This window comes from Alexandromys fortis, unplaced genomic scaffold (assembly GCF_014885135.2).
Source record: "Alexandromys fortis isolate MF-2015 unplaced genomic scaffold, M_Fortis_MF-2015_v1.1 scaffold_30, whole genome shotgun sequence".
NCBI lineage: Eukaryota > Metazoa > Chordata > Mammalia > Rodentia > Cricetidae > Alexandromys > Alexandromys fortis.
In genome coordinates this window covers 13,860,564-13,879,125 of record NW_026067922.1, presented here as the reverse complement: position 1 = coordinate 13,879,125, position 18,562 = coordinate 13,860,564, and positions in this window count along the sequence as shown.

Genomic DNA, 18,562 nt, shown 5'->3' with positions numbered 1-18,562 from the left:
CCCCCAATCAAGTTCCCCTCCCTCGTCAGCCCAAAAAGGAATCAGGGTTCTCTGCCCGGTGGGAAGTCCAAGGACCACCCACCTCCATCCAGGTCTAGTAAGGTGAGCATCCACAAAACTGCCTAGGCTCCCACGAAACCAATAGGTCCAGTAGAATCAAAAACCCGTTGCCATTGTTCTTGAGGTCTCAGTAGTCCTCCTTGTCTGCTATGTTCAGCGAGACCAGTTTTGACCCAGGCTTTTTCAGACCCAGGCCAGCTGGCCTTGGTGAGTTCCTGATAGAACATCCCCATTGTTCTTGAACACATTGTGTGTCCTCTGTCGATAAGCTATGGTGTCTTGTTGTTGCAGAGGGCCAGGGGTCTACACTAGACTATAAGCAAACCTTTGACACATACATCTAAGATCTTGTGATGAAAAGAGTATGGGACAAAAGTCTCGTCTACAGACATGCCATTGTAAAGGCGGGTCACAAGACTAGGCCCTGCGATACCAAGGGTTGAGAAATGGAGAGGCTTCAAGGTCTATTTCTGAGCATAAACAAAAATTAGTATTGAAGCAAGCATTAAGGAAGATGATTGCTTAGTGTGATAGTTAACCACAATAAAATAAAATAAAATAAGTAAAAAATACCTTGAGTAAAGGAACCAGAATCATGTGGTGCATACTTTAGACAGGAAATCACATGACCTAATCCTGAAGAGAAAGTCCGCATGGCTTAGGGTGATGTAGAGACTTGTGGCAGAGTCCCACAGGTGTGTTAATAGAACAAGCGGATAATTCTAAGGAGGAGGTATGATCTGGATTTGGGGCGGATGAGGAGGTTCTTAGAGAAATAGTACCCAGATATTGATGATGAAGTCTCGAGTTTGGGAATAAGCATACCCAAGGGCCAAGCCTAGCTGTACTGGGGCGTGAAAGCAACATCAACAGAGACAGAGCTCAGGCAGGTGTTCTATTGCGGGGTGCCCAGAGAGCTGGCCTTCCTGCCGACATAGTTGAAGAATCATTCCTGGTCATGCTGGCTGTCCTGATATTAATACTCTGAGACGGGTCTAAGTTTATACCAATAGGATTCAGGCACCATGAATAGATTTACATAGTTCATGACATCATATCTAAACAGATATAATGGGCCATGAGTAATGTGCTTTGCCAGGACCAACTTCCTACCTGCTCCTATTATAAAGTGCACACCATCACTCCATGTATGCCTTAATATGCCCAGACAGAGGAAAGATTGAGAGAAAATCCTTTACCTCCCTGCTACTAATCCCTGTGCAGATACTGAAACTTCTGACCATCAGTAAGTAGAAATTGGCTCAGGGACTTACTGCCCATCATTGCTCTCCTTCCCAAGCGTGTCACCTGCTTAATGGTTTCCTTCAATCTCGAATAGCATTATCGATCAGGCGGGCCATTCCGAGCAGCCTCTAATATTGCCTTAGACTCTTCCACCTTTAACAAGGATCTTGACCAGACAGTTCTTCTGGGTTCACATGCCATTTCTTGTCCTCAATTCCATGGGTCCTGAGAATAATTCTCAGGCATATTCTTCATTTTCTCTACTCAGATCAATAATCCAAGAGTGGGAACAATTGTCTCCTTATGCTATTTTAGTGAACATCCTTTCTGGTCATTTTCCCAGAATCTCCTGTACCAGGTACTTTCCTTTTACTACAGGTCTGGAGCAAGGAGTGTCCCAGATCTCAGACCATCTCTCTTCTTTCTTTAGATCTTTGGGGACCCTTTATGATTATGCCAAGTCTTATATTTTCTTTTAAAATCGAACTTAATGCAAGTTGACCAATTGTGTCTTCAAAATATAATCTGAATTTATTCTCTATTCTCTGTCTTCTCAGTTTCTACAATCATAATCCATATTAGCCTTCAATTCCTTTGTTTACACTGTATCAATCTCCAGAACTCCTAACTTTTTTAAAATTCATCTTCACAAGTAGGATCATGTTAGTGCATTATTTAACCACACATTACTTGTTTACCCTTCTTAACCATGCACTTCCTGCCACTGCCCTGTCTACATTCTCCACTGCTCTTCTGACCATCGACCATCATCAATTCCACACCATCCTTTTGTGCTTCTCTGGCCATGACCAGAATACCAGGCATCCTCAGATGTGTGGTACCGTCTGAGGGCATGTTTGACACATTCTTATTGGGTGACAGCACCCCCAGAGTTAACGTACTTTCTTTTTTTTTAACAGATTACTTTATTTTTTTAATTAATTTATTTATTTATTAAAGATTTCTGTCTCTTCCCCACCACGGCCTCCCCTTTCCCTCCCCCTCCCCCAATCAAGTCCCCCTCCCTCGTCAGCCCAAAAAGCAATCAGGGTTCTCTGCCCTGTGGGAAGTCCAAGGACCACCCACCTCCATCCAGGTCTAGTAAGGTGAGCATCCACGAAACTGCCTAGGCTCCCACGAAACCAATAGGTCCAGTAGAATCAAAAACCCGTTGCCATTGTTCTTGAGGTCTCAGTAGTCCTCCTTGTCCGCTATGTTCAGCGAGACCAGTTTTGACCCAGGCTTTTTCAGACCCAGGCCAGCTGGCCTTGGTGAGTTCCTGATAGAACATCCCCATTGTCTCAGTGTATGGGTGCACCCCTCGCGGTCCTGAGTTCCTTGCTTGTGCTCTCTCTCCTTCTGCTCCTGATTTGGACCTTGAGATTTCAGTCCGGTGCTCCAATGTGGGTCTCTGTCTCTGTCTCCTTTCATCGCCTGATGAAGTTTAATATTCAGGAGGATGCCTATATGATTTTCTTTGGGTTCTCCTTCTTATTTAGCTTCTCTAAGAACCCGAATTATAGGTTCAATGTCCTTTATTTATGGCTAGAAACCAAATATGAGTGAGAACATCCCATGTTCCTCTTTTTGGGTCTGGCTTACCTCACTCAGGATGGTGTTTTCTATTTCCATCCATTTGCCTGCAAACTTCAAGAAGTCCTTGTTTTTTACTGCTGAGTAGTACTCTAATATGTATATATTCCATACTTTCTTCATCCATTCTTCAATTGAAGGGCATCTAGGTTGTTTCCAGGTTCTGGCTATTACAAACAATGCTGCTATAAACATAGTAGAGCATATACGTTTGTTGTGTGATAAGGCCTCTCTTGGGTATATTCCCAAGAGTGGTATTGCTGGGTCCATGGGTAGGTTGATCCCAAATTTCCTGAGAAACCTCCACACTGCTTTCCAGAGTGGTTGCACAAGTTTGCATTCCCACCAGCAATGGATGAGTGTACCCCTTTCTCCACAACCTCTCCAGCAAAGGCTATCATTGGTGTTTTTGATTTTCGCCATTCTGACAGGTGTAAGATGGTATCTTAAAGTTGTCTTGATTTGCATTTCCCTGATCGCTAAGGAAGTTGAGCATGACCTTAGGTGTCTTTTGGCCATTTGAACTTCTTCTGTTGAGAGATCTCTGTTCAACTCAGTGCCCCATTTTATAATTGGGTTGATTAGCCTTTTACGGTCTAGTTTCTTGAGTTCTTTATATATTTTGGAGATCAGACCTTTGTCAGTTGTGGGGTTGGTGAAGATCTTCTCCCAGTCAGTGGGTTGCCTTTCTGTCTTAGCAACAGTGTCCTTTGCTTTACAGAAGCTTCTCAGTCTCAGGAGGTCCCATTTATTCAATGAGGCCCTTACTGTCTGTGCTGCTGGGGTTATACGTAGGAAGTGGTCTCCTGTGCCCACGTGTTGTAGAGTACTTCCCACTTTCTCTTCAATCAGGTTCAGTGTGTTTGGACTGATATTGAGGTCTTTCACCCACTTGGACTTGAGTTTTGTGCATGGTGATAGATATGGGTCTATTTTCATTCTTCTACAGATTGACATCCAGTTTTGCCAGCACAATTTGTTGAAGATGCTCTCTTTTTTCCATTGTATACTTTTAGCTCCTTTATCGAAAATCAGGTGTTCATATGTTTGTGGGTTAAAGTCAGGGTCTTCTATTCGATTCCATTGGTCGACTTCTCTGTTTTTATGCCAATACCAAGCTGTTTTCAATACTGTAGCTCTGTAATAGAGTTTGAAGTCAGGGATGGTAATGCCTCCAGACGTTCCTTTATTGTATAAGATTGTTTTGGCTATCCTGGGTTTTTGTTTTTCCATATAAAGTTGATTATTGTCTTCTCCAGATCTGTGAAGAATTTTGATGGGATTTTGATGGGGATTGCATTGAATCTATAGATTGCTTTTGGTAGAAGTTAACATACTTTCTGACCCTCAAACATACTCAGTTTTCTTTCCCTTCCTCTTGATTTGCATGAGCCCTGATATGAAAACTACCAATAATGGGTCTTATCTACCTGTCAAGTAACTATTTATATTTTGATGACCAAAATCTCAACTGAAACATTCCTTAAATAGTCCACATTAGAATGCTTCTCCATGCATCTTTTAAAGGTTTATTTTAGTGGTTTATTTTTTTTATGGGGGGGGGGAATTCATGTGAGTACTTGAGGCGATCAAAAGAGGTAGCAAATGCCCTGAAACTAGAGTCATAAGTGGTTGTAAGCTGCCCAGTGTGGATTCTGGGAACTGAAGTCCGGTTCTCTAGAAGAACGACACGCACTCTAAATCACTGAATGAACCATCTCTCCAGCCCCATTCTTAATTTAAAAGCAAACAAACAAAAAACCTAAACTATTTTATTCCATCTAATGCAACTTGCTGGGTTTTTTTTTTTTAATCAATTGGTATGGCTATATTATTTTTGGTCTGGTCTTTCCTCTCACGAAGGTATATTCTCCAAATGATGAGCCCCCTTCTCACCATTTATCCTAATCAAGACTACACAGTCTGGCACACAATAAATATTTGTTGAGCAAATGACATCTTGGAGCAGAGCCCAAGGCCAAGGTTGCTCCAGTCTCACCATCTGTGTCAATCAAATTAAATCGATACTACAGATCTCAGGCTTTGAAATACACCAATTTTACGTACAACAAAAATGACAGTTACTTAATTTTCTATTTTTTTCCTTCTTGCTCTTGTGTTTTAGTTTTAAAGGATATATGTAAAACTGAAACAAATTCCCACAAGAAAATGAAAGCTACAAATCAGTAAAGATCCTACCAATTTTTCATGTTATTCAACAAACTAAAGACTTCTACTTACTATAGAAGGTCACTTCTCATTAAAGTTACCATAAATACATATTAAAGTATAATTGCTCAACAGAGTATATCAAAGACAAATGCAAAACAAGAGACTCAGTAAAGGGTGATATTGCTCCCAAATATAAATTGTGTTGTGTGTAGGTACTAAGAAGTGTGTTTTTGGACTAAATATCTCACTTTCTCTCCCACATGTCAAAATAAATAAGATGGCTCCAAAAATGCCAGGAAACTCTTGAATTTTCAGAGGGATTGCAGACTTGTGCTGACTACAAAATGAGCCAAGACAATACACTAAGCAAAGAAGATGAAGTAAACAAGAATAAATAAGACAAAATCGCCAGTACCTCTGTGAGTCGCCTGCAGCCACTCGGATGCTCTTGCCCTGAACTCTGGGAAGAAAATGACCTTCCATACCAAATTGAAGTCTTCCAGGTTATTGAGTAACACGATCGAGCCTTCTCACTCACAGACTCCAGCTAGAAGATGGCTTAGAAAAGAACAGGCAATGGGCCCTGATCAATGACTATAGATGATGACCCTTGATGCTGATATCTTGCAGTATTGATATTCAAGAACCCAGGCAGTGAGCGCAGCTCATAGGGCAGAGTCTATGGCTTGTTGTGTGGACTGAACATTAACATTAGGCCTAGGTGAGTCTACACGTTGCCCTGCCTCTTCACGATAATCAAAGATGTTAGCCCATTGGAAGATACCAAACGGAACTCCGAATGCCTTCAACCCAACATGAATTAAGGGAGCGCCATGCACCATGACATGAATTTAGAATTCCATGTACCCAAGAAGCTGGCGAAGGTTAGAAGTACCCAAGAGGAGTACAGTGGCAAGGTTACCAATAAAAAATAATAACTCAAGAAGTTAAAAAAAGTTATAAAGCTAAACATTTTATACTAGTTTTGGGTCTTCAAAAGTTCCCCTCAAACCCAACACTCAAGTAAGGTCTCATTTTTGGTGTCTGTCTACCGATCCTAATTCTGACTCGACCCTAGAACAGACTGTGCACCATGTCAAGTTCACATTTTAGTTTATAAAAAGTGCAAGGTGAACATGAAGTCACGTGTTAAGTGAACTAAGTCTAGAAGGTCAGTCTACAGCCTGGGAGACTGTGACATTTCTTGGAAGGGAGGGCCTGAAATTCGCTGAGGTCTAGAGCAGGCCTGGCAGGCAGTCACTGTGCAGGCACTCGGTCATGAACAATATTCTCTGTAGCTGAGTTCTTCTATATGTAAAGTATGAATGTGGGGGGGGGGCATAGGGGACCCAGCCCAGATGTTCATGAGCTGCCCTCAGATGGACAGTCCTACACAGGGCTCTCCATAACTGCATGTGTCCCCTAGTGGCTCAGCCCCTCTGTTCGAGCAGAGAAGATGTGATACCTTCATCACTATTCTTACTGGTAAGAAGTGGTACCATGGCCACGACAACTCTTATAAAGGAAAGCATTTAACTGGCACTGATTTACGGTTTCAGAAGTTTAGTTCATTGTCGTTATGAAAGGGAGCACACCAACACATGAGCAGACATGGTTCTGGAGACGTAGCTGAGGGTTCTACATCAGTAGAAGAGTGAATAGAGAAGGGTTGGACACTGTTTGAAGTTATGTATTAAAGCAGGCACTACCAGCCACACTGATTGCTCATCAACGAGATGAGGAAATATCTAGCTGAGGTTTTGCATCTGTCTTTGTACCTGCAAGAGACTGGTCATAGCCAGCTAGCCAATCCAAAGTGGTAATGTTTGGATACCACAGCATCCCAGTTTTGCAGCCATGGTAACTCCCTGCCCTGTGCTGCCCAGAGCCATGTCGTCCCATGGTTACTCAGCACTGGATACTTGCCTAGTGAAACAGGCAGACTGAACTTCTTATTCTATTTGATTTCACTTCATTTAAATTTATGGAGTGTGGAAGCAGCAGCCTCCCTTTGATAGTAACTCTTTAATGATATCCTTGTACATTGAAGGAATGCAGGAATGTATTTGTATTATGAATTCAAAAGATCTTTGGAAATATTTTCTTCTGCCCCTGTTAGAGATTCTGCTGGGGAAATATTTAAGTCTGATTCTGATTTATAATTTAACTACACTCAAATAAACATCTAAGAAAAAATGGATAACAAAATGAATAAAAAGTAGAAATATGGGTACTTGTCAAAGATTAACTCTTCTACATACATTTAAAGTACATACATTAGAAAAATTATTTATTAAACTGCAAAAAATTTCCAAGATAGCATAGTTTGAAAAAGTTGCAGTTATCAGTGTAAGGTATGTTATCTATTTAATATGCCGTACCGTATGACATTTACTATATGTAAAATGTAATGTCATATAATATTGAATATTCTGTATCACAAATGTCAGTATAATAAATCAACATGTGTGATTATGTTATGTGCTCATTTAGAAATAGCTGCATTAGTTATTGATGATATTATGAATTGTATGTTAACGAACATACTTCTTAAATTTAGTTACTAATATAATATGCCATGTATAAACTATTAAAATAAACTACTAATTTTAGAGTAGTTTCCAAATAAGAAAATTTCCAAATAAGAAAAATACCTGGAATAACAAAACTAGTGTAACATTGGACCTAGTTGTCTTTTTAGGGGCTATCTATCCAAAAAAGAGAAATTTAGCCAGGAATTAAGAATGCATTCTTGCCAGGCAGTGGTGGTACACCCCTTTAATCCCAGCACTCGGGAGGCAGAGGCAGGCAGATCTCTGTGAGTTTGAGGCCAGCCTGGTCTACAGAGCTAGTTCCAGGACAAGCTCCAAAGCTACACAGAGAAACCTAGTCTCACAAAAAAAAAAAAAAATCAAAAACAAAAGCAATTTTAAACTTTCACCAAAGCCTGTGGATTGAAAAGTTTCTTCCCACACACTATCTCTTATCCTTGAGTAGTCTCAGAGATAAAACTAAGAGCACTTAAGTTACTTAACCAAGATTATCATCTTCAACAGGGTTCCTTAAAGGAACCCAGCAGTTGCTTGTTGTACCATGATGTTGGCTTTAGAAAAACCTTAGAGGTTCTTTGAGGGTCATATCTGATAAGCTGCTGTCCTCAATCACATGATCTCAGAACAGAGATGCCCTTTGAAGAGCTGGGCCCATCTGGTAACATGGCTCAGCTGCTGTTCTATTGCTGTAAAGAGACACAGTGACCAGGCAACTCCAATCAAAGAGAGCATTTAACTGGGGACTTGCTTCCTTCATGGCAGGAAGCAGACAGGCATGGTTCTGGGACAGTAATTAGCTGAGAAGATCATGATTCTGAGAGGTGGGGAGAAGAAGGAGGAGGAGGGCCTGGTGTGGGCTTTGAAACCTCCTCCAACAAAGCCACAACTCCTAATCCCCAAACAGTTTCTCTAACTGGTGACTAAGCACTTAGCTAGATGAACCTATGGAGGCCATTTCCATAAACCACCACATAGTGGAAAGATGCTTTCTATTCTCAGGTCTTTGGAAAGATTTTCAGTTACTGGTAGGTGTGTTCTAGTTGGTATGCTCACAAGCTCTTGTTGAAAATGAAGTTAAGTAGGTAAAGATACTGATTGGCACTTGCCCAGTGTAAACTGTATCCATGCCTACCAGATGACCATTTTCTTCAACCCTGACCAACAATATAACATTCACTTTGATGTGACTAACAAAACCACTTTAATCCATGAGGAGTGACTGCTGAATTTCAGGGAAGTCATTTAGCCCTACTGGTTTGCCTTAGAATTAAATGAAGGATCTCAATGAAGCAGAGGCATTGGTTAAGAAGAGGAACCTGAAGTGAGTTCAGTTATTTTTGTGCAGGTTGCTCCCCTAGCAATGCATCGTCTCTCAAGAGCAAACCCAATGCGAGATGAACTGGTGAAAGACTCTGATAATCCTGCAATGACTGGTAAGATTGGGAGAGAGGGTATAAAGGAATAATATAATTTTACCACATTGCAGTAGGCTTCTGCCACAAAGGTCACGTTACTGGTGTCAGAAATGACAGTTGGAACTAGAACTTCTGTTTCATATTTATTATGGAGATCCATCTATAGGAGCAGAGACCAGGCAACCATGTTTGCCAAGATTCAGATACATGCACGCTCCATCTGCTCTCTAACTAGAAACACTGCTTCCAAGAACACAGTGTTCTCTACGCTGTGGCAGTAGGCCTTCCACTTGAGAGAGAAGACACTGGAAAACGAACTGAACTCTGAAGTATCCAATTTCCAAAATTTAGTGAATGATGTTCATAGATTGGTGCTCATTCTTACCTGCCATTCACACGAAACAGAGCCTATGACAACTTCAGATTCAATATCCTCTGAACTAATAATGGCAATATGATTTCTCAATTGTGCTTTTACAGAGTGAGAGGAATTATCCCACTCAAGGGTGCTTTGTTCCAGCAATAGATGAGTGAAAGAGAAAGTGGTCTGGAAATAGGACATTGCTGTCCCAGAGCCCTAAGCTGTGGGCCCTTGGCACTGGGCAGGTGTCGCAGTGGGGGCTATCAGCATGGTGAGGAGCTTGCTAGTGGGTGCTTGAGTGCTGTGATAACCGCACTGGGGTTAAGTGATAGCATCTCCTGCCGTACCGTAAGGAATCATACAGCCAAACTACTTGACCGTAGTCAGGAGCTCTACCAGGCTGCCCTACAAATACACACGAGTTTTCTGGCAGAATGTTGAAAGTGCTGATTGACTTTGATCGATGCCACATGGTGCCACACGGGAAGGTTAAGACAGGCTAAAGAAAGAACTCTCCACTCTGCAAGCCCAAATTCTAGACCTGACTTAGCCAGGTGGAAAGCAGAATTGGGATATGTTTAGATTCTTCAGCAGGTGAAAGACTCTCAAGCAAGAGAAGACCTCGTGGTACAGAGTAAGACAAGAATGGTGTCACGTGGTCCTTTGGAAGACTCTGGAGGACCCCTGCTCAGTGAAGACTCTTAGTTTAAAGAACAACCTCTAAACTCATCGGGGCTGTTCACGTGGCCCACAATTCTCTCAAGAAGACTCATGACAGCAACTGTGGGGACACGGGGGACTCAGACAGTAGGACACACCCAAGGTTTGTGAAGGAGTTGCCAAAGTTGGAGCTAGCACAGGCAGAAACTGTTGAGAGGGGAACAATGCCTGGAAGGCTTGCTGCTTTCTGCACAAAGGCAAGAGGCTTACGGAGAGGCTAAGAAGAAAGCATGACCTACTTCTTATGAGGAAGAAAAGATGCCTCCGAAGGAAAAATCCCAGGGTGGGTGGATCAAAGAAACATGGAACTCCATGAGTAAGAGGGCCGTGACTTCTCAGGGACAGAACTGGGACAAATCAAGACACATTTCCTCTGCTAAGACACAAAAAGCTACTGAGATACAGAGACGATGTTTGCTTTCATTGTTTGTTTTAGCGTTCACACCTCCGAGTCGAGGGCAGTAGCATCCAAAGCCTGACTGTAGGTAACAATAGGTAGATCATGAGAACAGGGACTTTCAGGTTCAGTGTTGCCCACTGATGAGCTCTCAGAGGTCTTGTTAGAACACAGGTGTGTTTTACATGTAGAGAGCTATATGCCACAGTGGCCATGTTACAGTAAAGCCACCAGGTGGGTCACACCTCTGTCCCACACAGTCATCTAACTGGCCTTTGTCATGCACAAAGGTCCTAAGCAATACAAATCAGTAATTATGATGGCAGAAAAAAAAAAAAAAGCTCTCATACCGTCTCTATATTTGCATCTTGCCCTCTGGAATTCTGGTGCCTATGTGTGGAAACCTGGTCCAGGTGAACCTCGTTATGACTGAAACCCTTCAGGAGAGAAGGGTCCAGCCACCTCAAGAGGTCTTTGCTGAATGCTCCCTGTCCCTGGCTCTTTTCCAACTGGGCACCAGCATGTGCAGTGTCTTCTGTAACCCAGAAAGATCACCACCAAACACCCCAACCCTGTTTAGGGATGCTAAGTGAAGCCGAGATCTGATCTTCAACAGGTAATTGAAACGCTTTAAAGCAGCAATGGAAGAAGCTAGCAGAAGTAAGTGATCTCTTCACAATTTAGGGTACAAATGGCATGTTTCACCTGTAATCCCATGTGTACGCAAATCCTTCATCATGCAGAAGAGCAGAAGAATGTCTTTATATAGACAGGGTTTGAAAATTTTGCTTCCTATGGAGTCTCTGTGAGAAGATGCCCTCCAGTAAACGAGGAATTCAGCTGAGAAAGAGGAAGGCAGGGATTCCAGGAAAGGAATATGGTAACCCAGAAGGGAAGCCATGTGAAGAAGCAAATCCCCAGGATGGCTCTGAAGCAAACCCCATGAGAACAGCAGTTCACAGGCCCAGCTCATTAGACGAGGAAGACAGAAGACTCCTAATGGGTGTCTGCAGGAAAATAATATTTCAATATGTTCAGAGGAGATTAACCTTCTGTCGGGGAGAGAAAGCATGCATCAATTAAGAGTTCTTAGAAGCCTAAATGAATACAAAGAAATTATGTCACTTCCAGGGGAACGATTTCTACAAAAGACACAAGAATCACACTTCATGGGAATAATCGCTTTGGAACAAAGGAGGAATTTGCACGCGTGCGCGCGTGTGTGTGTGTGTGTGTGTGTGTGTGTGTGTGTGTGTGGGGCCTGGATGCGTGAGTGTAGAGTGTTTGTACATGTATATGTAGTGTAATGTCTATACAGTGCATGTGTAGTATGAGTGTGTAGAGTGTGTGTATGTGTGAGTGTAGAGTGCATGTGTATAGAGTGTTGTGCATGTGTTCACAGTGTGTGTGTGTGTGTGCCTTTCTATAATGAATGAATGTCTGCAAAGGGGGTGGCCACTGACAAATGCTGCCTGTGTCTTATACCTTAGATCTACTGATATTGCTTATATGAAAATATCAAGGAAGAGACAGGGTAAGGATTGTTTACGCAAGTGTGTGGGTAATGACCTTGAGAAAAATCAGCTAGAAGGTTGGAGGTCGTCACCTCTTTTGGGTAGGAAAGAGAGGAATAGCCATTTTTACTTCTGTTCCAGAGTTTAGAAGTCCTTAGCACCCAAGGCACTAAAGCTGAACGTCTCTTCATAAATCCAAGGGAAACATTACTGTCCAAACAACTAGGCTGTCGATTGAGCCTCCTGGTTACTACAGAAGCTAGCCAGTTCTATTTTTCCGAATTAGCTGATCAAAGAGAATGTTTTATGTTGGATGGGTAGAAAATAAAAGAGGCGAATGGACGCATGGTACCCAGAGTCCAGGTGAAGAGCCTACCAGACACGGCAGCTGCCACTCAGCTCTCCCTCCTGCTCTGCCATCCCCATCATCAAATGAGATCATTTCAATTAAATAAGTGTATGTGGCAGCATCCTGGGCTGCCACCCCTTCATTTTCTAAATTGCTGTCCCCAGGACAGAGGTCAGAGAACAGAAAGAACAGCTGCTGCAGAGTAAATCAGAGCACTCTGGTTCGTTGCCCCCGCACCTGTCGATGTGTGCACCGGCTTCTGCGGCCTCCTCTCGGGATGGCCACCTTCCTGCTTCCCACAAACGTCGGCCAGCTTCTCAGGTGTTTGCAGATCATGGACTTGTTGCCTCCCATTGCTGACCGGTGTCTTTGGCCACCTAACATTCCCACTAGACTCTCTCTGTTCTCCTGTAAATAGGATTCAAGGAGACAGACACAGACAACAAAGAAGGGCATGACTATTAGTGAGAAATATAATTTATGACAACAGTCCTCAACCTTCTAAGTCTGCAGTCCTAAATACATCAGTTCCTCATGTGAACTGATTCTACCACACCACCTCCATTGACTCCAACCTGAGATTCTGGGTTTCCTCCTGCCTTGCTATATATGTTCATATAGACAGTGACTGGACAGGGACGTGACCAGATCCTCTCATGGCTTTCCACGGCTGACCTAGTCATAGAATATAAAGAAAAAGCTTGACAAGATACCCTTGAACAAGTGAGTTGCTGATGATGAGATGGTTTCATTCAGTCATGACTGACTTTGGACAATCTGGAACCTGGGGTACTTTCTCCCAGTGGCCAGGAGAGTGACTAATGGAGGTGATATCTCCAGTGCACAGTCAGTGTAAGTGAGTGGTCAGCCATGTTTATTCAGAATCTCAAAGAGAAAGCTCAGTCTAGTCCTGAGGTTTGTTACCCAGTAGGTCAGATGTTAAGTGAAGCTCAAAATCCACAGGGGACTAGTCAGTCTCAGGTTCATGTTCAAGCTCTGTGCAGTCCTTTTGGATACCAGCCAGAAGAATAGGTGAGGCTGAGGCTAAGACGGGCTGTGACAAAAGGTTTTCATGACTCATTCTACCTTGCTGCTCTTAATTTATTAAAAGTATCTGATCATGACCTTAGTCTCAAGACATCATATCCTGGGCAACCCGAGGGCCATGTTACAGACACTAGTTCTTGAGTTTTCCCCGCAAGATTTTCTCTTATTTAACCCAATGTTTTTATTATTGTCCTCTAAGAACGTTTGCTTGAAATACCTCACCTGCCATCTGTAGAACTGGATCTCTAATAAGTTGTATGTAAAAATTATCATGAAGTCCTCCTCTCATTAGATTTACTCCTTCATATTTTATAATTATATCGCTGCCACAATGGTTGACTATTGCACATTATTGGCTGTTTTAATCACCATGAAAACATACTTTTAAGGAAACTCCTGCACCCAGCAGCCTTGATTAACTATTAATTTTATATAGTATGTTTCTAGGTTGTTTTGAATTTTGTATGGAGCCAACATTTATTTGCAGATGTCTGTCATGACTTTGTTGACTCATTATTTTCTTCTGTCTGTATTATAATAGATTTATGATACCCAAAGGAAAAATATGAATTTTGACTGGTGATAATGAAAAGTTTTATTTTTCTTAGAGTTGATGGAACTGACCCCATAATTTATCACAAAATACAGGTATAGATTTTTCAATGGATTTTCTGGTAAAGAATTCATATTCTGCTTCCAGCTTCTTTGCAACATTTAAGTCAAGAATTCTCAAAAGACTTTGAAATCTTCTCTGCACCTGCTACAGCAATTATCTTCTTTAAATCATTAACACGTCAGTTCCCACCAGAGAAAAGTTTGGTATTGAGCCATGAATGCCTCACTTAGACACACCCAATTTTATCATTTTTAGGTACAGCCAAATGGAAGTCATAGTTAGGATTTCTACACTATGTTTCATCGATGAAATTCACCTAACTTTCTTTCAAAGTGAAACAATTTTTCAAGACTAATCTAATCACGGACATCATCAAGATTTCTCCCTCCAGCGACATTGCTTGTCAAATTAAGTATTGTATGAAATCAGGGTCTGAATTAAAGAAGAAAATAGTGAATAACAGAAAAGAAAAAAGCACAGAGCTAAAAGGGCCCAGTCCTTCATGTCACCAGCTCATGATGTGGCCTCCAGGCAAGGAAGTGCTTCAAACTGGAGTCATCTCTTTTCAAAACTATGAGCTTGCGCAACAGCTATTTATACTTGGTGTTATGGGTTATATCTTAAATGTTGTCCGAAGGACTACGTGCCAGCAAGTGGCTGAACCTTAAGAGTGAGCTTGGAAGGAAGTTGGATTTTGAAGGGATATTGGGCCTCAGGCTCCTTTCTTTCTCTGTTTGCTTCCCAGACTCCCTCGGGTCAGTGGCTTCACTCACTATGACCCTCCCCCCCATCACATTCTGCCTCCCCACAGGCACACCAGCACCCGAGTCCACTCGCCATGGCCATTCACTCTGAACTGAATAACCTTTTATTGCATGCAAGTTATTCATCTCCAGTATTTTGTCACAGTGACAGACAGCTATCTATCCTGGGGAACATTTTTTTTTACTTATAGCCTATATTTTTAGTTTTCTAAACTTTATCATCTTTAAAAAAAACTTGCAAATTAGAAAGAAAAAAAGCACACACCGAAATTAATGAGACTCACTCTATACATCTCAATGAAGCTCTATATCGTTTGAATACCAATTTGAAGCCATGGAACATCTCAGTGGAGTTTACACTTTCATTATTTAATAGATTTTTATACACTATCCACCATCGAAACAAAGCAAAACAAAAGAACCCATGGCAGAATTAAAATTATAAAATCAAATGGATTTGTATCCTCTTTGACAGCCTGTGTCCATCACCTGCATTCATTCTTTCCTTATCCTGCCTTCATTCTCTCTCTTTGCATGTTATCCTCTACTCACATGTATGTATGTTCACATGTATGCATGTGCCACTGTCTCAACTCTGCCCCTGAGGATGAATGTTTGCTCAAATATATAAGTCTTGTAATAAACTTGCTTACTAAAATGTAAAATGTGGGGGTGGAAAAACAGTCAAGCGCCTGGCATGCTGGCATGAGGACCAGAGTTTCCATTTCCAGTGCCCACGGAAATGGCAGACATGATGACATGATGGCCCAACATGTGCTTAGAATCACGTGTTAGCAAGTGAGGGCAGCAGGGCTCACTGGTCCAGCCTGTTTGGTGAGCCCTCTTTTCAGTGAGAGACCCTGTCTCAAAATCCAAGGTAGGCACCTGAGGAAAGACACCTGAGGTTGACCTCTGACATCCACAAATGTGTTCATGCACATATACTCTCTCTCTTTTCTTTCTCTCTTTACACACACACAATGTAATTTGTACTTCAGAAGTTTCTGCATCTTAGAAATATTTTTATATTTGAGATCATTTATGTATGCATATATTTGATTAGCCCTTAGTTTTCATTTTGTTCTGTTAATACATTTTGTTCATTTCCTTGCATATCTTTGTATGTAGAAGCTATAGGTTTCCATATTTTATAGACTCCATTTAATAACTTATTTTCCTGCTGCTTGTAATATTTCATATAAAAACATGTTCCTAGTGCCACAAGCACCCAATACTATTGCTTCTTTTGACATCATAATGGATTTTTTTTCTCTTATCCAATTGCATTATCCAGGATTTCAAAAACCACATAGCTGCTAACAACCAAAACAAACTAGAGTCCTCGCCCCTGTTCCCCCTGGAGTTAAATCCAAGGTTGGAACTTATTGTGATAAGGAGGGTCAGTCCAGCCACCCTCCTTTCCTGCATATCGCCGAGTTTGGTCCGCTTTCTTCTTTGAAACATTACATGTCTGTGCATAATCCTACGTCTGTCTTCACGGCCATCTTTTTATCTGCAGGGCCTGGACCATGTGAGCAAGAATTCACTGACTAATGGGTACCCAGAAGAGTAGAGTCCAAACAGAAGTCTGTTAGGGTAAACTAAGCCTCAGGGGAGCATGGGCAGTGACATGGGTCTGTGTATTCTCCATGGCTGCCCATGCCCGTGTGACATGGGTCTGTGTATTCTCCATGGCTGCCCGTGCCCATGGCGGAGATGAAGGATCGCATAGATCCTGCGTGTGTGCATCCCTCACAAACCCTAGCTGCTGTCTCGCCATTGAGAGAGAAACTCCGCCACCCTAAATTTTAAAAAGAGAATTGTATGAAGTGAAGATCTAGCTAAATAGCTGGTCACAGGGATGGGACATGGTGCTCATCTAGTGCACTTCTCTGGCACCTTCTGGTCTAACCAAAGGGGCACATCACCTTTTTTTATTTTTTATTTTTCCTTCCAAAGCATTCTGCATCTTCCCTGTGTTCCCATTTGCTTTTTCTGGGGACTTCTTCTGCAACTTGACTATAGGGAAAGGCGTGCTGCCCAGAGCAAGTGGGGCAAGAGCAGAGGGGCTGGAGGCTGAGAACCTCAGCTCTCTCTGGGGTACTGCTCCCCACCCTTACAGGCTCCTGGCACCACACCAGCTTCCTCCTGCCCGCCTGTGTCTCTGTGAGCTGGCTCTAGGTCTGGTAATGATTGCCCTGCATCACTCCCATGACCAAATTAGTCCCGGTGGTGTCAAGCCGGCCTGGCAACCATCAGTAGCCAGCTGGCCTTTTGTCTATGGGGAGTGTTTACCTGAGAAAGTGCAGGCCCAGCCTGGGAAAGCCCCGGAGGGGGTCACCGCACTGTCAAAAGGGGTCTGGGACACAGATGCAGGTTACTTGGAAGCTCATAGGCCTGCAGCCAAGTCCCACGGGTGCTTCTCAAAGTCACAGATGCGGGGCTACCCTCCCAGGGGCTTCCTCGGAGGGAACCTCCAACTAGGTCAGTAGTCACCTTCTGCTACTATGCCTGTCCCCAGCTAGCCATGGTTCGCTTGGTCTTTCTCGGGTAGTTTCTTGAAGCCTAACCAGAAGGTGAGACAGATAGTGGATTGATCATCCTTTGTGGCTGCAATACTTTCAGGCATTTGCTTGACAGGAAGATTGGATAAGAGGGGAAAAAAAAAAAAAAACAACACTAACTGAAAGCTCAGGTGGGAGAAGGTAACTAAGAGAGATGGAGCTTTGGTCTGTTACTGTAGTCTCTGTTTATATTGTCCATGCAACACTGGGGTATGGGTGTGGGGGGGGTGTTTGTGGGAGTGTGGAAGTGATTGTGTGAGAATATGTATATTTATGGGAGTGAATGTGTGTGTGTGTATGAGTGTGTGTGTATGTGTGCGTGCATGCATGTGAGGGTTTGACTCTGTGTGTGTATGTGTGTGAGTGACTGTATGTATAAGTGTGTGCATGTGTGAGTGTGTGTGTGTGTACACACATACCATGTGACATCAAGCTCTCCAGTTTCTGTCAATTTCCCCATCAGTGTGGGAGGTCAACACTGGAAGCCAAAACTGCGATGTTTTATGGTCTTGCTAAAGAGCTGGCTTGGGGGTGACTGGAACGGTTTAGTTTCACATCTGCCCCTCTTTTTGTTGGCGCCAAGATGGAGAAACAAACCAGAGACCCATGGTGAGGCTGCGGTGGAGATAATCAACTACACAAGAACAGTGAGAACCCCAGACTCTGTAGCAATTTCTCCTAACCATCAGCGACTCCACAGCCCATAGTCAACAGGACTGAGCAGAAACAGCTAACATTTATGATGCATTTACATTCATCTCACTGGGTAGAATGCAATGATGACAGTGGAGTTTTAAAGAAAAATTTTAAATAAAAAACACAAAGAAAACCACAATGAACAACAGAAAAGTCCATGGAAAACAGTGATCCCTACCTATCCTATGAACTTTCACCCCCAGCCCAGGGCTATAATAAAAACATGAGAATCCCAAGGAGGCACTAACTGTGGTCTATCACTTCCTCATAAGGTTACAACAACAAACCAGAGGCCAGCTTCACTCCGGGTAACCAATTAGATTATTAGGCTTACTTACAAAGTGCTCACTGAGAAGTCAGGCAGGAGAACGGGGGTGGAGGGTCACTGACGCTTTACCCGGAATGATAATGGCTTACCCAGGTCCACATAGTTGGAGCCATCAGGGCAGAATTACATACAAATGAATGGAGAGAGCGCTGACTGGAACCTCAGGTGA